General features: G+C 45.6%; 1 protein-coding gene across 1 annotated transcript in view; it reads right to left on the minus strand.

Annotated features, from left to right (window-relative positions):
* Positions 1 to 10,824, minus strand: part of RFX7 (regulatory factor X7) — a 50,468-nt gene extending 39,644 nt beyond the window's left edge. The window contains exon 1 of the mRNA XM_027881490.1: positions 10,728 to 10,824. The gene's annotated coding sequence lies outside the window, so the exon portion shown is untranslated. The remainder of the gene's footprint in view (positions 1 to 10,727) is intronic.
* Positions 10,825 to 15,376: the final 4,552 nt, after the last annotated feature.

Genomic DNA, 15,376 nt, shown 5'->3' on the forward strand with positions numbered 1-15,376 from the left:
TATTTAAGAGGGATGTAGACATAAATTCTAAAGCAATACTCCCCGAGATAACCGTGCTGTTGAGATTCACCTGTAGGCTGCAGCATGTTACATCTCTCAGCATCAAACAATTCACTGAACTGTGCTTCTGTGAAAGTGTCACACTAATGTTATCCATTTATTTGTCTGATGGGTCCTTCCAGTAGGAGACATTGTCTAAGAGCACCACAGAATTGACTGGTCTGGATTTTCATTCCTGTGAACCACATCATGCGTAAACATTGCAGTGGGAGAGCAGATGTCTGCGTTAAGGAATGAAAATGTCCTTACCTGATTATTAACAATTTAATCTCGAATTTCAAGGTGAACTATATGCTGCTTTGCCACTCCTCTGCTCAGTTACTGAACTCACCAAACCAAAACTCACCTTTCTGGCTTTAACCAATTGCAGAAGAATAGAAGGTACTCGGGCTACCTCCTGATCCTACACTGGGCCTCACTCACCACAAAGCTACTGGTATTTAAAGCATTCAATGGTAACTAAGAACTTCACTAAAGTGAAAAGAATCCCTGTGAAGTGACAAATAACAATTATTAGGTCCTGCCCTGCGCACACTTTCCCACTGCAAATATTTTCCCTCTGAACAGATGGAGCTGTTGACTATCAACATCCCAGTACACGTTCGTGTGACCAAGTGTCCACAGAGGGGCTGCTGCACACTCAACCATGGTTCACATGGTCTGTCTTTTGTTTTTCAATCAAAATGCAAGTTTCACCAACTTGACTGTACAAATCATGGTGGTAGATGAACACACATTCTTAATCCCTCCAAGAAAATTAAGTTGCTAAGCAAGAAAAAGATGCAGTCCATGGGAACATGTTCCATGAAAGCTAAATGGGGACTGCTTAAACTCACTGGTATTAAACAAAACAAAGCGTCTTGTGTTCCATTTTTATTCTTAGCCTGCAAGATCAAGACCATTGCCTTTTTTTAGCCATTATTAACCAGGAAAACTGACTACTCACAGTATATTCAGGCATGGATCTATAGGGTAATCAGACACCTGGCTTCTACTCAGATGTAATCAATAAAGTATAGGTGTTTGAATAACCTCATGGATCATGGACTTAATTATATAGGTTATCAAATCTTCAGGGTCCACACTCTGGCATTTTTTACATGATCAAATGATGTACAAGATTATTTTGAACTGAAATTTCACTATAAACTGCATTTAGACAAACCTTTGTCCAACGTAATTAAACACATACACACCACCAGCATTTTCAAACTGTCGTAAGAGGCAAAATAAGTGCTTTTTCTTATGTCTTCAGCACATTTGTTCATTATTTCGGATCTGTTTATTTGGCTCAGTAAGCCACCTCCAGATGTGAAATACAACTGACAGATTCTGCTCAAAATTTCCCAGGGATATTTCTAGGTCTTTAAAACTAGGTCTGCCAATCCCATTTCATTCACTTGTTGAATGAAATTACTTTTCTCTCAGCTGCCAATAATTTCTCAACTTTTTAGGAGTCAGTGACTGAACTATACCACTGGAATCAAGCATAATGACAGTGATGCTGCAGAGCAGGCTCCTGGAGCCAAAAGCTCTTCAGCAAACTGTGGTTCCAGGTGTGCAGCTTCCGATTATGCCAATGAGTCATTTGACTGTCTTTTAAATATCAACTAATTTATTTCGTCTACATGACCACTAAAAGCAACTGTAGGCTCTCCTCATCTGTAATGCCAAAAAGCTTAATAAATAAATCAAAAAAAATCAAACCATAGAGAAAACAGACCAAGTTTTTATACACCTTTAATAAAAGGGACTTTGTCATACTTTTTCAGAGCTTGGATAAAACAGGTTTCTGAGGCGCTGTCTGACTCCTGCAAGATTATTTCAAAATGAATTTTGGCCTTTGCTTCAGTCCATCCCATCACAGCAGAAAGAGCTACAGCAAGATGCCTCGCAGATGCCTCACTCACAGCTTCCAACTTCCACAGAACCAGCACATGGATCCCAGAGCGATCACCGACCTCACACTGAGAAACACCACGAGAAGCACAAAGCACCTGAATCCCAACACAGCGAGGGACATGGAAGCCATAAGAGGATGATGCCAAGCACAAACAGGCACAACTCGCTCCTGCAGGGAACCCGTCCTGCACGGAGCTTCCCAAGGGCACAGGCATCCACCACCTGCCTGCTCTTCCCAGAAACTACTGCCTGCACACCTCCAGCACAGACAATAAACCAGTCCTGCCAGAGGATGGCCAGCCCTGGAGCAGAAGCCTCGAGTCTCAATTTCAAGTGGCCTCCAGACACAGCATTCACATGGGATCCAGAATCCCCTCGTAGGATTCTTGCCCCTGGCTTAATAAGCACCCAAGCCTCTCCAGTACTTCCCTCCACTGAATAAGCATTAAAACTGATACGTGGTGCTGGAAGTAGGAATTGTCACCAAATTTTCAAAGAAGATTAAAAACAAAGGCTAAAATTCCATCCACGAAAAAATACTAAATAAATGTTAAAGCTTTTCAATTTACTGGCCTTCAAAGAGTTACCACTTGTGGTACTGAGTAGCTGCCTCTCCAGTCTGTACTTTAATGTAGCAGTGGTCACACCAGAGTATTTTCACTGCAGTCACAAAGGCTACTCCAACTATTTACAACTGATTTCTAAACAAAGGCAAGAAGATGGTGAGAAAGATGTACAGCAAACTGTCCATCCTATTATCCACCACACCTTGCTCACAAACTAATTCTTGCTTGTCCAAGGGATGCTTGACACAGACACTTCCAGGCAATCTTGTACTAAGAAAAAGATGCAACACTTGGTATTGCTGACTGCTTTAAAAATAGTTTAATTCACTGCTTTAAAGGCAACCAAAGTAATGAACTGTAACTCCTTCTGTCCAGTGCAATCCAATTTTTTCACTTACAGGTGCCTCAACAACCTTATGATGGCACTTAAGAATTTCTGCCTAAGAAATACGGGTTGCCTGCATGCCTGTGAGGCCATCCATCAGAAAGGACAGCCACTGATCATGGACCTTGACATTTAACCACAAACTTCGTCTCAGGAGGAGATATGAATACGCCTCACTTCATAAACAAGTTCTTTCCAGGAACAAGATTTTCTTCCCAAACTTGAAGTACCTGACAATCAGTAGGTGATAGCACCCCCAGCCAGCTCCTGGGAAAGGCTAAGCAGGACCTATTGCCGTGGAGGAACACAGGTCCACCCCAAGAAACCCACATCCATAGACACAACCCCTGTCCCAGCACCACCACGTGCTGTACCACGCAGAGTGTTTGGGGTCACAGCTGGGAAAACACAACCACTCACCAGCCCGAGCAAGAGATAAAAGACTGGACCGCTCACCAGGTGCAAGACCAGCAACATCCACAAGAAAGAGCCTGGCAGCTGTGCCACCCATGGGAGGCCCCTCCACCACTGTCCAGGGTGCAGTCCCATCACCCACAGAGCCACCCCCATCTCCAGTCCCACCAACAGCAGCACCCGGCCTGCCCGCCCTTCGATGGGTACAATGTCACTGCAGACACCGCAGGCGATTAAAAACAAGCAACAAGGAAAATATTTGGGAAGTTTTGAATGTTTTTTTTCCACTGTCTTAATGATTAAACATTCAAAACCACAAAACACTTGGCAGCTTACTGAAAGCCTGTTGATGGCACAGCAGCCGATAACGAGCATCCTACTTGATGGGAGATAATCCTTTTTCCATTAAATCAAGAAAGCATTAAAATTTAGATACTGGCTAACTCCATTTAGAAAACAACAAAACAAACTCTCAAAATTCCCAAAGATCCAACAGAACACCACAAAACATGCCACAGTTCCAGAATTTTAAATTTAGGGGATTCCTCTCACTGGCTTGAAAGTACCAGTGTGTGCTGGCCTTTTGCTTGGGTTCTTTCTGAGTGACAGAGCACCCACTGCTTTTTCATCTATTCAATTCACCTTTTGAATCACCTGCTGATAACTTTTCAAACATCCAGTCCAGCATTCTACCTGGACTGCTTCAGGGGCAAACTGGAAAGCTTCCTCCATCCCCTCACCACAGTGTAAAAATGAAGAGTTCCCTATTTAAATATGAGGCTTTGTAATATTAGATATTAGAAAAGCTTGAACCAAAAATCCAAATTTGGATCCTGATCTGAATTTTGCAGCTCTGGCCCTCCTCCAAATACTTCTGTTTGGCAAGCGGCAGAGTAGAGTAACAAGAGAAGGCAACATATATAAGTTATGGGATCTGTGTAAAAACATTAAGCTCAACCCCTGCTCTCAAAACTACACACACACACACACACACACACACAGACTAACAAAACCACCCCAAGCTCCAATTAATTAAAAGATTAATCAGTGCTTCAATATAAATCTGATCACCCAATCCCAAGCAGCAGCAGCATCTCACCCAATTACAGTACTTTTTCTGATTAATTTATACAACATCCAGGAACTTTTGGGGGGGGGTCCAAGTGTTCTTTTCAGTGGAGATTTGGATTCCTACTCACCAATGGCACACAGACACATGTGAATCAAACAGAATTGCCCCAAATGGCAAGCAACTCAGCTATGGAGGCCTGGGATGACAATCCTGCAATTCTGTGCTTATTAAGAACTCATTAGAAATGCTGCTCTGAATCACAATGTCACACAATCTGACTTGCTTCGATGAAGAAACTCCAGCAGTGGAAAGTAAAATGTTTACGAAACAAAGAATTGCGTATGTTTGATGCTATGAAGTCAACAATTTAATGCACTCTAATGCATTTTAAATGAACACCAGTAAAACTCCAAATCTTTTATTACTTCAACATTGTTTTCCCCCATATACTTCATTAGATTCAATTGTTTCAAGAATTGAAGACCAAATCCACAAGCAAGAGTGAAAAATCCACTCTTCCTACAAGCAGATTCATAAAGATCTTTTCCTCCTGCAAAGCTATTCCATCCAACTCAGAGGCAGGATATTCAATAAAACCTCAACTCCATTCTCAAAAGGTTACATAAAGGTCACCATTCATTTTATTCAGGTTTATTTTCTAACCTTGTAAAAATGCCTGCAGACCAAATTGGCTTCCACACCTGCTGACCTAGAAACTCCACCACCGTGGTGGCCATGCCCGTTTTGGAAAGTTGCTTCTCCTCCCACGCTGGCCTGGCACGGATTCCTGACGCTGACCTGCCCACTCCCGACCCGGGGCACAGGGCAAGGCTTTCCCAACAGCACAGGGATGGACCTGCAGCACAGGAAATGCTCTTGAAGGAATCCTTCTGGGGGGGCTTCCCCTCAAAAGATGGGTTTCCTTCTACAAGAACCTGCAGTCACAGATAAAGGGGGTACCTGGACCTTGTTCAGGGGAATGAAAGGTCTCCAAACAACCCCCAGAGGCCACCTCCAGGAGAAGTTGAGTTGAAAAAGTGATAAATGGTGTAGGATTTACTTTGCCCAAATTCATGAGATATGCACCACAGACGATTACACCCTGGCACACAGTTTAAAATTTGCTGACAGGCAAAGACAAACAGGCACATGAAGTGATCAGATGGATTGTTTTATGGAAACATCTTCCCTAGGAGCTGGCCCTCACCAGGGAGGATATTTTTTTCTCCACAACAATACATTTTCTGCACAACTTGTACAGAATCAGGTGGACAGAAATGAAACAAATTCCACTTTCTGTTCCTATCCATTAGGGGAAGCAGAGTGAGAAGGAGAATGACATGCTGCTAAATCCTTTGTCCAAGGAGGCCTGACCTTCCCTGAAATCCTCATGAACTCTAAAATATGGTCCACAGTTCAATTTTTTCCTATGTGTTTGACTACTTATACACCCTATCAGGAAATACATTTGGGACAGACAAGTCTTACCATCACCTGCAAACAATGGAACCAAAAAGCCTAGGAAAACTGAGTTAGTGCCAAGAAATCTTCGCAGTTTTACACAGCATATCTTAGCTGAGGACTCAAGGTATTTTTTCAAAAGATGTAAACACACTTCTGATGTTGCACAGATTCAGTGAAACAAGTGCAGCCTGTACACCTGTCAATGATAATTATTTGCTTTTCCTCACATAAATCAGTAATCTGTAACTGAAGAATTATAAACTGTATTTCCCACGTCTAAACAATGAATTAACCAGGATGAAGGAGGGAATGATGGTGCATTTTGGGCTGGGGTACAGAATAACCACTAAGAGTCTGCAATCAGTTAGAGCAAATTTTGAGTTCTCCACTCAGGCCACGTAACAAAATACCAAGAGTTATGCTGGGCTTTTTTCTCTTACTGTCTCCCTTCCCCAAGCTACAGAAAACAGAATGAGAGAAAACGCAGATGGATTGGTCTTCAGATTAGTCCAGCCTGACTAAAGAAATGTATGTTTTAAAAAAATACATAGAGGGTCTTACAGGAATCTCAACTGCAGAAGACTATTACCAAAAAGGTGCATCCACCTGCTTTGCTAAGAGCCTGAAAAACACACCCCTTGAGCCTCCCCCTTCACTGCCAGGCATTTGATTAAAAATATCAAGACTGTCAATCATTTTTTCTGCTGACCTAACTATACAAATAAGTAACAATTCCTATAATGAGAAACCTCAGTGGCATTTCCCAAATTGCAGAACATTTGCTCTGCCAACAGCTAAGTGACGATCCACGCTTGCTGACAATGCCTAATGAGGAGCGATGGATGCAACTGCAGGAGGGAGCAGGAATGATGTAAGTCCAAGAAAGAATGGAGCCTTCCAAAGATTAGAAAACACTGGTGTAACAATCAGCTAATCTGGTTTTCTAGCACGATACCAAGAGCCCAAAACTAACAAAGGCACAATTCACCTCCTACTCCTCCTTCAACACAAGACAAACTGGGCCTTAGGACATGTAATTTCGGCACTGCCCGGCCCAGCTCATGTGGTTTTCATTACAACTTCTAGCTAGAAGAGAGATTTGAGGACAAAAATTATGGGTCTGAAACCCACACCCACGTCCAGCTGAAATGGCTGCAAATGCAATGCTTTGTGTTTGCCACTCCACACTGCCTGGTCCTCAGCCTGGTTTACACATGAGACACTGGGGAGGGGAAGGAGAGAAATTAATCTCTCGAGCAGAATTACTATATTCAAATCCTAACAGATGCCTCTAGGACAAAAAGAGCTGAGATGCAGGCAAGGTGAAAGAGGTTGGGGCCAACCCATGCACAGATGCAAGCACCAGATTACTATTTACAACAGTAAACAAGTGCTTATTGAAGAATCATCACCAGTTATTCGCAACAGTGAACAAGAAAACAAACCTGTCCGTTCCTTCAGCGTTCGCAGCTACTGGATTTTGGACCAATACAGCGAGAGAGGGGATTAAATTGCCTAAAACTGTTGGTCTTTTTCTTTCAAGCCATCGAGACAGACCCTCAGCTCACACCATCCTCCCCATCTCAATCCTTGTGCCACGCTGCTTTTACATCGGTCCTCTGCTGTCTTCGGCGATAAGATATTCTTTGGCAACTCAACGCGATATTGAGTAGACTCCGTCTTCCCCACCATATGTCTGGGTACAGAAACATCGTATACAAACAACACACACTCAGTAATACAGTACCCTCACCCGAAGAAAATAATTGAAACCCCATTAGTCTATATGCTCAGACAGCTGACTAGGGAGGTTTTCCCGCCTCGGGCTCCAACGTCTGGACAAAAAGCTATTAATAAATATGAAAGCTTTAACGAATCTAAAGGGAAATAAAAACAGGCAGATTAAGGCCCAGTGTCCAGCGAAGACCAGGGCAATTTAGAAACCCGCCCATCCCGACACTAATCAGCCAGGCTGGGCTCCCAAAGACGTGTTCTCCCCGTCTAGATTCCTAATCCGTCAATGGGAAAAGACATCCAGTATTATTTCTGCCTACTTCACCCACACCGTAAGAACATCCAACCGCCTCAGCAACTCACATACACGGCACCAAACAAAAGCAGACACCACTTTGCTGCATGTGTTCAAGCGGAGCAGGCAGGACACAAATACAGTGAGACAGTGATGAGCTTCAATTACTGTAACCAAACAGCAGTAAATACCTGTATGCGATGTTGCAGCGCAAAAAAATACTTCCAGATTTGTTTTTAAGCACAGCTCAGTCACTCTTTTATCTTCCCCTCCTCAGTTCAAACTAATCGTCAGGTATGGAAAAAAGAAAAAAAATCACCCCAAACAAACAAAAATCAACAAAAGAACCCCCAAAACAGACTAGACTCCTAGCAAGTACATTTTTAAGTCATCAGTACATATACTGACTGTGCCTGCAAATACAACCAGCAGGACATAACCTATTGTTTCAATTTAAGGGATTCCACATGTACACAATTACTTAAGATGTTCTTGTCAAACTACGTTTTAATTTAATAAACAGAATAAAATAAGTACGAGTTGAGGTAGTGAATACCTCATTGTCCCACTCGTGGCCTGCATCACACTCTATATTTATATTTGTCTGTACAGGGGAGGGACAAGCACAGACTTGTTTGTGATCTTCAAGTCCAGTATTTCAGTAGGTGCTATATTTTGCTATACTACTATTTTCATTGACAACTTGAATACTGAACCCTTTAAAAAACCAGCCAAACAACAAAACAATAACAAACACAGACAATTAAAAACCTCCATCCACTATGCACAAACGTGTAGGGAAAAAGGAGGTGTGGGGAAAACAGAGAAGAGTACTTATCTGGATGTGCTAAACCATTTGGGAAGGAAAGGAGGAACTGAATGCACCAGCCTGCCAGCACGTGCCACTGGCACGGCAGGGGAAGAGAGGAGGAAGAGGAGGGAAGGAGAAAAGAGGAAGCTCTCCTCTGCACATTACACTTAGTTCTATTAAGAGCAGTGCGCTGCCATTTTCACAACCAGCCTTCCACAACCTCTCCTGCTGTTTACCCATCACCAGCACCCACTGAACAGAGCAGCAGACTCAAGGCTTTCCACTGTTTACTCGGGTGCAGTGTGCACATCCCTGGCAGTGTTCCTCATCCTTGCTGCTCCAAAACAACCGCCACATCTACAGGAAGATGCAAATTAACGTGAAACTCCAGCCTCGAGTGAAGACTGCTTGATCACAATAGCGAAACACGAGGTTTGAAGACATCAAAGAAAAGGGTTTCTTATAAAAAAATAACCTTATCTTCAAATACTGCATTTCAACAGCACAACCCACAGGGGACGGATGCTGCCTAAAAGCAGCAGGGAAGTTGAAGCCCGGTGCAGGAAACAGGTAGCCAGGAGGAACACCCGGGTGGAGGTGAGGAACGCCTGGTAAAGTACCAGCAGACAGGGCTGCAAGGTGCTGGCAAAACCTCTGCTGGTCACAGGCACTTGGCACCAGGAGAGCCACTCACACCGGGGAAAACGCTGCATTCCTTTGTACCCAACGTGGGCTTGGGCTATTCATCAAGTTCACCTGAATCAAAGAAGCAGCTTTCATTTCAGAGGCTAACATTTGTGCTCTTTTTCCTTGAAAAGAAAACCCACAATAAAAGCAGAGGTTTTACTTAGTAGCCATTTTGTCTTCAACTTGGACATGATACCTAATCTGAATGCAATGTAAACATGCTCTCCCAGGCTCATTTCCAAACAGCACGTTCATGCAAAGAGAAGAAAATACGAAAAGGCCATCACTAAATAACATAATAAATTAGGAGGGTGTGAAGACTTTGTGATCCAAACAGACAAGATATTCTGCAGTTCATATTCCTTCTCTAGGTCACATTGCAGAGAAAACCAAAACAAAAGGTAGCAAGTGTGGATTAAGCAGAATGAACTGTTATTTACTGCTTAAATAAATAAAACCAACCACCAAGCCATTAATAAATACAATGTCAGTATATCCCATACAATGAAAGAATTGGAAGGTAAAATTATATGTAGATTCTCTTTCTTTTCCAGCTACATCCATTCAAACCACACAGTCTAACTGTAATATGACGTAATATGCAAGCTAGATCAGTATGTTTTTATTGGGATGAGTGCATGTATAAAATATACACGGTGTGTGTATATAAAGGAAAACATTATATGAGTAACCTGTATTTACAACTCCCAACTTTCACTATACTTTATCAGCACCCTCAGCCAAAAGCAGCTTTTAAAAACATACATAAAATACAAATGCTGCAGGTGACAGCCTCTTGCAGATATTTTTTTTTTAATAAAAAACACAAAGCGCTTTATCTGCAGTAAGCTACACGCAATTCACACAAATGCACACAAAATAAAATTCTTAAGTCAAATACCGGTTTACTAGGAATTTTCTTTTAATTTTTAGGGGGGAAAAAAAAAAAAAAAAAACAAAAAAACAACAGAACAACCTGGATTCCTACGCAGGAACTTGCAAACCATCACAAGTTCCAGCCAAAACTGCATTCGAACTGCCCGACTGGGACCTCGGGAGAGCAGAGGGTTTCCAGGGAGGTTGGACAATCGCACCCTGCCCACCGGGCTCCGCATCCCCCGCCGCCCCAGCGGCTCCGGGCGCGGTGCAAACACGGCCGTGCGGGAGCAGCGCCCGCGGCAGGTGCCCCACGCCCCGCACACGGGGCCGTCCCCGCCCCGCGGGCCCCGCCGCGGACACGCGTGTGCCCCGCGCCGCCCGCACAAAGGGGCCGCGCCCCCTCCCGCGCCCGCGCAGCCCCCCGGCCCTGCCTCGGCCCCGCGGGGCCCGGCCCTTACCAGATGGAGCTGCGGATCTTGTGCTGCAGCGCGCTGGCCTCGCCGCCCTTCAGCCCCGGCACCAGGGCCGGCAGGGCCCCGCCGGGCGCGGGGGTGCCGGCGAGCCGCCGCGGCGGCTGCCCGCCCTCCGGCTGCTGCTCCTCGGCCATGGGGACGCGAGCGGCGCTGCCCGCACTAGGCCTCTGCCGCAGCGCTCGAGTGAGTCGCCTTCCCCCGCCGCCCGGGGGACATCACGGGCGGAACCCGTCCCGCCGCTACGCCGCAGGATGGCGAGCCCGGCCCGCGGCTCGGCGCATGGCGGCCCGGCCCCCGCAGCCCCCGCGCAGGGTCGCTCTGCGCTCCCCCCGCCCCGCAGCGGCAGCGGCAGCAGCACCTGGCCCGGCCCGCCCCGCCGCTCCTCGCCCCGCGGCCGCCGTGCCCGCCCGGCCGCGCAGTGCGCAGGCTCGGCGTGCCCCACACACGGGCCGCCCCGCCGAGGGGCCGCGGCTGGGGGCGGCGAGCGCGGCCGGGGCGGGGGCGGCGGCCCCGCCGGGAGCACCGGGACCCCCGCCCTGGGAAGGGGGCGCTGCGCCCGGAGCGGCCCGGCGGCGAGAATAACACATACACGCGTGTCTGTGTGTGTCTGCGAGCCCGTGCGCGCCTCTGTGTGTGTGTGTGTGTGTGTGTGTTCCACGGCGGGCACGGCACACGCAGCCGCCCCGGTGTCCGGGCGCGCCGCAGACACGTGAAGCCGCTGCGGCGGCAGCAGCATTGCATTACATCAGCTGCGGCACCGCGGCCGGGAGCGCCCCGCAGCCGCGCCTGATAACAAAATAACAAGTGCCTGGCGTGTCCCTGGGGGAGCCCAGGCCAGGCCGGGCCATGTGTGCCCTCAGCCTGCCCGTGTGTCCCCCGCACATGAATGGGGCCGGGCTGCCATCAGTGCCGCCGGCCTTTACCCACAACCTTCCTGTGATCAACGTTTTCCCAAAAATTTAAGCTGCTCAGCTACCACAACTGCTTTCTGTGGACTATAGGCACAAGCTCTATTTCGGCTCCCGGCATCGCGGCTTTCCATGGAAAAGCCTGAGGAACTGCAAAACCTGGGATAGTGGGGGAATAAATAACAAGGTGGCCGTTATTACAGTCATGATTAGGAGTTGGACTCTGATCCATGTGGGTCCCTTCCAACTCTGGATATTCTATGGTTATTGTTTCTTTTCCCATGACAGTCACGGTAACAAAGCTCAAGCCACCGCTGTGGTTGCCTCTCTTTTCCCAGTCACTCCAGTTCTGGTAGTATTCCCACTGGAATTCACAACTTCAGCGCACTGGGCAGGGGCAAGGACACTGGGGGGGCACCCTCTCTGACAGTGGTACACGAGGATGAAGGAGTGACTTCCAAGCCTGTGCTGATCACAGAAAACGTGGGCCTAAAGGTGACTAATAATGTAAATATACTCACGGAGACACAGCATTGCTAAATTTAGGAGGTGAGTATTTTGTCATCAACCAAAGCGAGGCCTTTCAAAAATAAATCTTTGCTTACGTTTCCACTGCTCCAAAATCAGAACATTAATAGTGATGACTATGGTGATCTTCCCCTTACAAAACCTCTCATCAGAACGACAAAAAACAAGCTCTCTTGTTCCTCCCTCTTATTAAAAACATTTTTTAACATTAATTGGAAATTTCTGAAGGTCATTTAAAAAATAAAGACGAGAAAAATACAAGTAAAAATTGTAATCAGAAGTAAACATATAAATAGTCAATTTTACATCCCGAACTGCTATGCTTTTTGCAAGAAAACTACATCAGTATGCAGGTAAACTGGCACAGGAAGACAAAGGTGAATGTCCTTGGTGATATTTTCTAGTTTTGTGCCAATTTCCACTTAATATCGACACAGCCATGGTTGCCTCTGTTGAGATCTTTGGTTGGCCCCTGTCACATCTACCTGGCCAGAACTTAACCCACAGAGCCAATAAAGCATTCTGAATATCTATCAGTCCCAGATTGAAGTCACTGGCTCTACACGTCAGAATAAAGTTCAACAGATGTGCATCATGTTTGCAGGGTCATGGACTATTATAATACATGGCAAAAATATGCAACATTTTAGTGTTGCTTTCACTCTAAACCAGCAACTGGAAGACAATAGTTCCTCATGAATTTAGTTCCCAGCCATGTCAGCTTGTAATCATGTTCATTTACAGCTATGTGGGCATCACAGGACAAAAAAAAATCAGTAAGTCACTTCTCTTCTGCAAAATATGTCATGCCGTGCCGGGCTGGCACCAGAGGGTTGCCACTGCCACCACCCTGAAATCACACCAGGTGTTTTAGGGCAGAATGGGATTAAACTGGCAGAGAGATTAAACAAGAGGCCCAGACTCCCAGGTCGCATTTTTGTGGTGAAAGTGGTCTGTGGGCCTGAGAAGCTGTGCTCCCATATTTCATCATCAATCCATCTTTAAAAAAAAAAAAAAAAAAAAAATTTCCTTTCTCTGTGCCTTTTCAGTGTGAAGCCCTTCAACTGTAAGCCTGTTCCTAGAAGGCCCAAAATAAGATTCCATAAAGGCCTAAAATGAGGTCGGGGTCCCATTTTGTCTAAAGAAGAGATTTCCTTCTCAGGCCTAGCAGTAAAGAAGAATTCAGCATTTTTTCACAGCCTGATACTGGGAAGAAATGGGGCTGTGTTCTGTTTAACTACAGCCCAGAAGCCCACGCTCTGTATTTCCCTTCATGCAGTAGGTAGGCCCATAAATGGAGGCCACATTGGCTGACTCCTACAAAACCACTTGGACTTGCCTTGTTTTGTAGATCCTGCACCTGCGCAAAATGGGCAACTTATATGCACTTTCTGTGATCATATAGAACTCCAGCAAAGAACAAATAGATCCAGAATTATTGTGTAAACCAAGAACTCCTGCTGAGGGAATTGAACATACTGAAGGGAATTATTTAACAGCTATGAGATGAACCTGAACTCAGATGGACTGAGTGGACACCTCCAGGGAATATCATCCAAGGAACATCATCCAAGGACCTTGCAGTACCTAATGTTCTTGTACCTAATGGCTCTGAAAAGCTTCATTTGACGCAGGGATTGAGCTCCTTGTCAGTAGTGTATAAGAAACACACCTAAAGTAATGCACAGGAGTTAATTTTAAGTCCCATTACTCTAAATAAAGGTATGTGTGTAAGTTTAAGCATGTCAGAAACATGACCAGTATTGGCAGGGCCGGGGTCTTTCTCGTTTTCTCATTTTCCAAATGTCTGTCTCTATTGAAGAGCGCAGCAGCTGAGCTCAGAGCAGGCAGGCTGGGGGCTTCATCTCCCCTCCTGCAGACAGCTTGTACATGTCTAGAAACTGATGTTGCTACATTAGTTCTAAAATTCCTGTCTTTTCTAACTCAAAAGCACTGGAAGTCTCCTGTGCCAGACAGATACATTCCTTCCAGGATGATCTTCAATAGAATGGAAGAGCCATTTTGGGGAAAGAAAGACCCGGCTGCACAAGGACAATCTCCACTGTGTCATCCTGTGACAGGCGGGAGCCAACTCCATTTTGCCAGGTCAAGTCTAAAAAACTGTTCATTTTTCCTCCATTTCTGGAGCTTGGGATCTAACACAAGCCCTCTTTGCGGGGCATAAGTTGTGCTTAAATACTGCCTAACCTATTTTCCAGGATTTTCCCTACTGTACTTCAGCGTGGCTTTGTTTTGTTTTTTTCTTCCATTATGAATTGTGTCTGACAGTTGGGGATTACGGCATCTCCTGCTTCCAAGGAGGAATGCCTCGCTGCCCTTTCTCCAGCTCGCAGCCAGCACTGAGGGGAAGGTGCTTTTCCTGCTCTCCTGTCAGTGGAGAGGGATCTGCCGCCCCTTGTCTAGCACAGGGCCAGGGACCCGCATGCTCAGAGGCCAACCTGAGGTATGAGCAGATAAATAATGAAATCTCACTGTCTTTATCCTCAAGACAAACATGAAACACATTCTGTGAGGATAATTGACTTTAAAGGCTTGCTAAAAAAAGACACTTCCAAAAGCTTTAAAAGGCAGTTCACTGAACTCCATTTTGATGCCTTTTTGCAACTCTCCTTCCCTAGGGATGTCTGTCTCTGTGTATCCTGAGCTATGCCCAAGACATTTCCCTCTGGTTCTCTTTGTTTTGTTATCTCCATTCATGTGTAGCACCTGTAAAATGAAAGTGCAATAACTAGTAATTCACCCAACAAATTTTAATGAATACTTCAGCTTTTATGGTTTCAATTATTTAAAAATATAAAAAAAGAAAAAAAGGCAGTTTACCTGGGAAACCTTCAAACTCACATCATCCCAACTGACAGGAGAAACTGGGCTGTGTTCAAACTGGGCAGTGAGAAGGGGGTTACTTTCAGCATAGTCAAAACCTGCTTGACCAGAAATTTGCCAACCTTTGCTGGGTCTTGCAACATCTGTTTGGAGCGGGTGCAAGGTTGTGTGGTGGGCACTATGGCCACTTGGCAAACAACAGGAAATGTTAAAAAACTGCCAGGGAAGTCTGAGGTAGGTCCCATTATCATGAGTCCTTCTCCAGCAAAGAAAGAGCATTAACTACCACTCTGACTAGTGACAGAAAGTCTTCTTGGCAACCACAGTTCCAGTTCCCTGCTTTGCCGTCCATGC

This window comes from Empidonax traillii, unplaced genomic scaffold, assembly GCF_003031625.1.
Source record: "Empidonax traillii isolate 1590-97213 ecotype Southwest subspecies unplaced genomic scaffold, ASM303162v1 scaffold90:size2128546, whole genome shotgun sequence".
NCBI classification, from domain to species: domain Eukaryota; kingdom Metazoa; phylum Chordata; class Aves; order Passeriformes; family Tyrannidae; genus Empidonax; species Empidonax traillii.